General features: G+C 40.5%; 1 non-coding gene across 1 annotated transcript; it reads right to left on the bottom strand.

Moving 5' to 3' along the window:
* Positions 1-6205: 6205 nt before the first annotated feature.
* Positions 6206-6312, bottom strand: LOC147945592 (small nucleolar RNA R71). Its single transcript, XR_015597851.1, has one exon. It is a non-coding gene; the product is annotated as a small nucleolar RNA R71 (small nucleolar RNA).
* Positions 6313-8299: the final 1987 nt, after the last annotated feature.

An 8299-nucleotide genomic window follows, 5' to 3' on the forward strand; every position in this document is an offset into this window, starting at 1 on the left:
TTCACCATGACGATGGTTCGTGACTATGCTCAGTTCGAGATGAAACCCAAACTGTTTAAATTCAATGGCAACTCTTACGAAGAGTTAGTTAAAGGTTTGATGCCTTCAGATCAACCGACTAATTTGAAGTGGATAGAAGATGTGGATCATCTGTATATTGCTCCACAAACTGGAGGCAATCACTGGGTAGCGCTGCACGTGGATCTCATCAGAAGGCATATTGATTTCTATGATAGCATCGTGGGAAAAGTAAACAAAGACAGTGATATTAGAATGATGAATGCTTGTAGGGCGTTTGCGCGGATGATTCCAGCAATGATGAACGAGAACCTTCCTGACAAATGGCGTACACCTACTTTCAGTCAGTTCAGTTTCGGGAGGAAGAGTGTCTCCAAGGTCCCACAAAACGTACAGGTTGGTGACTGTGGCGTGTACGCTCTAAAGTTTGTAGAATTTCTAGCGCTTGGTTTGACTTTCGATGGCATATGTGATCAAAATATCCAGGCTATACGGGTTAAAATGGCAGCAGAAATCTACGATGAGGCACCTGATTTTATGAGTAAGGTTAAATAAGAAAGAATTACGTCCTTCGTTTCGTTTCTTTTGGTAGGAATTGTACTATGATATGTAAAACATTTGGATTTCTTTTGGTAGGAATTGTACTTGGATGTGTAAAACTTTGATTTGTCTATTTTGAAAATTATGGCTGATTTACGGTTAAGTTACGGCTGATTTATATACTTCACACGGCTGAGTTATGAAATACAATTAAATTTTATACTTCTTACGGCTGACTTATGAGATATTAAAACGTCACTCGATATCACAAAAATTAGTGGTTTCGGTTCGGTTTGGTTTGGTCGGTTCAGATCCACACGATAATAAATACATAAAGTGAGTTTTTTAGATTATATTATGAAAATAATTAAATAATTAATATTCGAATTTAAAATACTTTTTTGTAAAAGTATTATTCCAACAATTGAATATTAAAATTATTATAACTTAAAATTTAAACAATAGAAAAACGAAAGGTCACGTCTATTATTATTTATTAGGTCAACATATAGTTTCCCGCCAAAATATTGCTTAACGGCTGACTTATAGTCATGTGATGACTGAGTTATGGTATTTACGGGAAAACGCAAGGTCATGTGACAGCTGAGTTAAAGTAAAGTTATGGCTGAGTTATCACAAGAAACAATCTGTCTGTACCTAGTGACTCATTCTCTGGCTGCTATATGTATTAACTCACTATATGCATCTTCCAAATAACTTTCTTGTATTCTGCCCAACCAAATAATATGTCCGCTCGAGCACCCAAGAAGCTTCGCTCGAGCCTTATGTCCGCTCGAGCACCCAAGATGCCGGATCTCCCCGACGATGTTTTCATAAAAATGGTTTCCCTTGCTGCAGAAGATCGATGGTGGTCACTTGGTTCTATTCTAAGGGCTGGTCATAGGGGAAAAAATGCAGTATACAATAAAGAAGTTCTAAAGACAGCTGTTATCTATTGCCTTTGTACTGATCCATCACAAATCAACACATCCAATGCCCCTGATGGTGGCCTCCAAAGTGAAGGGCGGTATAGGCCTTTCTTCGCCAGATGCTTTGACGCCGGCAATCCCATTGCCATTTACTACGAAGGGCTAAGGGTTGTGGCTGAGGATAGAGATATCCAGCGTGGGATTGATATTTTCAGTTGTATTGTACCGACCTATCCCGATGCCACCTTAGCATGTGGGATACTAAGTATTTGTCAAGGGAATGAGGTTATAGCCGTCCATTACCTCCAGCTGTTTGATGCACATCATTATCCTCTTATGTTTTTGGGTGCCATTGTAACCCGGAAAAACTCATACGCAGCCTCCCATCACTATCCTGACAGCCCGTTACTCCCTTCGCCCGCTTGTGCTGTGATGTGTTATGTGGATAACGGTCGCTATGCTCCCGACTATGGAGACCGTTATAGAATCATGTACAAAAACTGTTACCTTTGGTGGTTGTCCCTTCAAGTATCTGAGATCCTTTAGGGTTTCCAGCAGTGATTTCCAGCAGTAATTTCTAGTCTTTTTAATTTAAAATAATTATTTTCCATTCCTTAGGCGAGTATCTTTTTTCATGTATTAAAGGTCCCTGTTATCCACCTTTTTATGCTTCCACATTTTCCCTTGCTGTATCTCCTCTCATTTAACAGCTGATTTTTAGTAACGTTTTGGCTGCGTTATTACAAGAAACAATCTGAAAGCAAACGACTGATTTATACGACTTTACGGCTGAGTTACAAAATTTGCGAGAAAACGAAAGGTCATGTCACGACTGAGTTAGTGTAAGTTATGGCTGAGTTATCGCAAGTATCAATCTGAAAGTAAATCGCTGATATATATGACTTAACGGAAAAACGCGTAATGGCTGAGATATCATAATACGGGCTAAATTATATTAATGTTACACAATACAAAAAGAAAAAAAAAGTTCAAAGTTCATAAAGAAGACGAGACGAAGAAGAGACGACAGTAGAATGGAAGATGGTTTTAAAACCGATTAAGTGGAGGAGAAACCAGGAAGTTTTAGTTTCTCCCAATCAAGAGGAGGAGGAACCACACACTGTCCGACATCAGCCTCCGCAATCTCTCTCATAACCTCTAACCTCTGGTGCTCTGTCTCTAAGTCGACAAGTTCTCCGCCCAAGATTTGATTCAGTTGGGATATTTGAGCGTCGATTAGTTCCACTTGATGCTCGAGGGCGGTCTTCCCTTCCTTCTTCTTCATATGATCATCCATCATGTGCAGAATTGCTTTGTAGCGATCAGCTGTCTGCGCCTCGGCCTCGACTCTCGTCTGAGTAAAAGCTTCAGACACGACCAATAGTGCTTCCTCTTCCCACTCGAAATCTGCATTTCTTTGACGTTTACTGGAACTTGCTCCGACCATTTGATTGTCTTCGTCTCCCCACTTTGCTTTGCGTTTTTGACGTCTACTGGAACCCTCTCCGTCCATAGCTGAGATTTGAAGGAAATGATCGAAGGAAATGCAATATAATGATAGATGAGATTTGAAGGTGGACTGATCGACGAAGATGCAATATTTATAGGTGTAATGAGCGGAGAAGAAGAAACCGAAACGATACAATGAATTAACCGAAACGATACAACGCGTCTATTATTAGGTTAACTTATGGTTTCCCGCCAAAATATTACTTGACGGCTGAGATATAGTTTTACAGGAAAACGAAAGGTCACGTCGATTCATGTTACGGCTGAGTTATATTGAATTATGGCTGAGTTATTAAAAGAAACAATCTGAAAGTAAATGGCTGATTTATATTACTTGGCGGCTGAGATATAGTTTTACGGGAAAACGAAAGGTCACGTCGATTCATGTTACGGATGAGTTATATTGAATTATGGCTGACTTATCAAAAGAAACAATTTGAAAGTAAATGGCTGATTTATATTACTTGACGGCTGAGATATATTTTTACGGGAAAACGAAAGGTCACGTCGATTCATGTAACGACTGAGTTATTGTAAGAAATGGCTGAGTTATTACAAGAAAACAATCTGAAAGCATACAATTGATTTATACAACTTATTATAGTTTTAAGGGAAAACTGATGTTCATATATTTTACCTTGTTTTCCCTTAGTTTATTCACAACTTTTGCATCTTTTGCTATCCATTTAGGCCATTATTGTGTAGCTTTAGGACTAATCATGCATTAGAGTATTGTTGCATTGCATTTGCATCTTTTCATGCATAAACAGGTGATTTTGGAGCTTAAGGAGCATGGAAGCAATGTTGAGGAGAAGTGAAGCAATCCTGAGGAGAAAACAAGAGAGTTAAGGCTGTAGAATCAAGGTTCGGAGTCCAACTCGACCGCACCACTCGACCACCACTCGACCGTGTGCTGAGAAGGACTCGACCGAGTGGAGAATGCACGAGAGCAGCCAGCTCGACCAGCCACTCGACCGAGCACTGGTCGAGTTGACCGAGCCGTTGACTGCTTTGACTTTTTGTATTTTTAGGGCTTCCACCTCACCTCCTATATAAGGCCCTTGTACCTGCAGCCACCAAAGAGTCCAGCTTTTTAGAGAGTCTAAAACCTCGTTTTTACTTTTTTTAGATTTATTCCTTTTGCACTTTCTTTTATTTTTAGATTTTGTACTTGTTTAAGAAAGAAAGACTAGATTCTTGTATTTTGTTGGTTTCATAACTTTCAAGATATTAAGATTTCGAGTTTTATTTCTTCATCAATATTGTAGATCTCTGTTTCATCTTTCTAATGATGCAAGTTTCAATATTTTCTGGGTTTTTGACTTATTTCACCATGTGTTCTTGTGAGTAGTTTGCTTAGAACCTTGAGGATGGGTTAGGCTGGGTTGATCTTGTGGTTTATTTGATTTGGTCAAGCTTGATTGTTGTAGATCTCTTCTAGGCTAGATGTTCTTAATGCTGATCCTATATCTGAGAAGGTAGGGTTTGATTTCAAGCATCTTAGCATCACACCAATGTTTAAGGAGCATAGATAAGGCTAGATCTAGAGCTTACCATTAGGCTTGCTAAGAGATTAGAAGTCTTGTTTGGTTTGAGATGTATTGCTTAATGCCTGCTTGTGTAGATTCTTTACTTTGTGAGAACAAGTCTAGAAATGCATAGGTTTGATTGTTTCTTGCCATGAGAGTGGATTAAACATGTCTTAGAATAGTATGTCTAGAAATCAGCTCAAAGTTTGCTTGAGATTTGTTGACCAAGTTAGATAACCACAATGATTAGTTCAGCCCATGAATCCCTCCTCAAGGCCTTCTTTGTTTATTAATATCTTAGTCTAAATATCATTGTTTGCTTGTTGTTTGATTAGTTTTTGCATTGCTCTGTTTTTCTTGTGTTGCTCTGTTTTCACGTTTAGTCTAGCTCGACCACGTACTCGACCTACACTCGGTCGAGTGCTGCTCGAGTTCGTCCCCAGAACTTGTGTTTTTGATTTGTGATTGTCTTGTTTCATTCCTGTTTCATTTCCATTGCATTCACTTAGTTTTCTGTTCATTACTTGTCTTGCATTAGTTCATTAGCATAGTGTCTATCTCTGTTCTAGTTTCATTATAGCTTTAATTTGTCTGTTCTGTTTGCATTTAGTATCTTGTTCTAGTTATTTTTACTTTCTGCATTTCATATCTCATTATAGGATTGTTAGTGACAAACAATCTTTACAATTGGCTTGACTTAGACTCATATGCACATCTTAATTGTTCACAATCACTCAGATAGGATTGACACCTCTTATACTGCAACTGCATAAGGGGAATTGAAACACCCTGACTTCTATTCATTCCATACATCATCATTCCTTACATCATTCATTCACCACCCACAGAAAAAGTCAGTTTCAATTTGGCGCCGTTGCCCATTTGAGTGTGTTTTGTGACATTTAGGATCATTATTAGTCTAAGATTAAGTTCGTTTAAACACTTGTGAAGTTACTGAACTCGAATCTTCCTTTGCTTGGCTGTTTTGTGTTTCAGGTACCCACTCGACCACCTACTCGACCACCACTCGGCAGCTGTGATCGAGCACTTGATCGAGCCAGAAGCCGGATCCAATTAGCCATTACTTCCCAGTCGACTCGACCACCCACTCGAGCCTGCGCTCGACCGTGTACCTGTTCGAGTCTGTAGTAGAGTTTGTTGATGCACACAAGGTCAAAAGGCAAAGACAGTCTTCAACAGCCTATTGACAACATCCACAGGCTACAAAAGGGTTTGAGACAAAAGCAAGGAAGAGTAGTTCAACAACAACAAGGTCAAGACATCATGGAACAACCAGCTATCCATGAGCAAAGACCAAGGCACATTGGTGCAGGAGATGCACCCAATACCCACAACCAAAGGGCTGGAATTGTGCCACCTTCAGTAGCAAACAATAACTTTGAGATCAAGAGTGGATTGATCTCAATGATACAAGCCAACAAATTTCATGGGTTGCCAATGGAGGATCCACTAGATCACCTTGATGAGTTTGACAGAATATGTGGACTCACAAAGATCAATGGAGTGAGTGAAGATGGATTCAAATTAAGGCTCTTCCCATTTTCTCTTGGAGACAAAGCTCACCTTTGGGAGAAGACTCTTCCTACTGGAGCTATCACCACATGGGATGCATGCAAGAAAGCTTTTCTGGCCAAGTTCTTCTCCAATGCAAGGACTGCTAGGTTGAGGAATGAAATTTATGGGTTTGCTCAAAGGAATAATGAGAGCTTTTGTGAAGCTTGGGAGAGGTTTAAAGGATTCCAGACTCAGTGTCCTCACCATGGCTTCAGCAATGAGTCACTCCTTAGCACCTTGTATCGAGGAGTGCTTCCCAAGATAAGAATGATTCTTGATACAGCCTCTAATGGAAACTTCCTCAACAAGAATGTGGAAGAAGGATGGGAATTAGTTGAGAATCTTGCTCAATCTGATGGCAATTATAATGAGGATTATGATAGGACCATAAGGGGCTCCTCAACTGATCAAGAGGACAAGTATAAGAAGGATTTGAAGATGGTCAATGAGAAGCTTGACAAGATACTCCTAAGCCAGTCCAAATCCATTCACTTCATTGGTGAAGAAGAAGCTCCAGTTCAAGAGGGGGAGCCTGAATTTGCTGAGTTGTGCTACATGCAAAACCAGGGAGGATTCAAAGGCTACAACCAAGGAGGTTTAAAAAACAACAATCTCTCTTATAGGAGCACCAATGTAGCCAACCCTCAAGACCAAGTCTATCCACCTCAACAACCTCAACAGCAACAAAACTACATCCCCAAGCAACAACATCAAGTGTTCCAGCCCCAATTGTGTCCCCCACCAGGGTTTCAGACTAACCAAGGCCAGGAACAAGACTTAAGAGCAATGATGCAACAATTGTTGATTGGGCAAACACAAGGCAAGATTGAGGAAGCCAAACAGTTTGCTGAATTGAATCAAAGGCTCACATCACAGTACAGTGATCTGAACATGAAGTTTGAAGGTCTCAACTCCAGAGTGAAGTATATGGAGAGTAACATTGCCTCTACTTCAGCTCCTAAACCCAACCAACTCCCTGGAAAAGCTGTTCAAAATCCAAGGGAGTTCACTGCAAAAGCCATTCATATCTCTGATGAGGAAGTCACTGAGGACAGTGAAGTCCAAGTTTGGGGGAATTCATTAGTTACTGAAGCCCCAAGTGACGTCAGTGCAAAACAACTGGAGTCCGCTATTGCACTCGACCAAGTACTCGAACAGCCACTCGACCGAGTGCTTGCTCGAGTGGTCGATCGAGTTGCAGACTCAGAAGCTGTCAAGCTTGCTAAGTACATTCCTCCTGCTTACAAGCCACCTCTTCCATTCCCAGGACGTTTCAAAGCACAAAAGATTAAGGAGCTTAGGGAAATCATTGAGAGAAAGGAGATGATGGCTAAGCAACAAGAAGAAGAGAGAGTTTTAAAGGAAGAAGCTGTGGTTGAGGAGGTGTTGGCCATACAAGAGATCACCATTGCTTACCAAGAAGAAGAGAGAGGACCTGCCTTGGAACAATATGATCCATATCCTCTCTACAAAGATTTTTTGCTTGATTTGTCAAAGAAGAAGGATGAAGCTCAAGATGAGAAGGATCTTGAGGACCTTGGAGGAGTTATCATTCCAATCAAGCTTAAGGATCCAGGTCCATTCTATCTGCCTTGCACACTTAGCTATCTTCACTACAACCAATGCCTTTGTGATTTGGGAGCTTCAACAAGTGTGATGCCATACTCCATAGCACAAAAGCTTGGGAGAACTGATTTCAAATCCACCAACCTTCATATATGTCTAGCTGATGGGTCAAACAAGGAGATAGTTGGAAGGTTGGAGAATGTCCCAGTCAAGATAGGGAAGGCAAGGGTTCACACTGATTTTGTGGTGTTGGAGATGAACGAGGAACCTGAAGATCCAATCATTCTTGGAAGGCCATTCTTAGCCACTGTTGGAGCAGTTATTGATGTCAAAGAGGGTCTTGTGACCTTGAACATTGCTGAAGATATAGCCATGAAGTTTAACATCTATAACCCAACCAATCTGCCCTCCATCAATGATCAACCTTTTACTATCAAGGACAAAGGAGGTCAAGAAGGCTTAAGTGGTGAAGCAACTCCAAAGGCTAAGCTCTCCTTTCAAGATGATTCTGTGGAAAAGCTTAAGAGGTCAGTTCAAGAGTTGACTAGTATGGTTGAGGATCTCCAAGTTAAGCTGAACAAGAGGTCTTTAAGGAAAACAAGACCAAGACTCAAAATCAAGAAGAAATATGGT

The sequence above is a fragment of the Camelina sativa genome, chromosome 4 (assembly GCF_030686135.1).
Source record: "Camelina sativa cultivar CO46 ecotype springtype chromosome 4, ASM3068613v1".
Taxonomy (NCBI): Eukaryota; Viridiplantae; Streptophyta; class Magnoliopsida; order Brassicales; family Brassicaceae; genus Camelina; species Camelina sativa.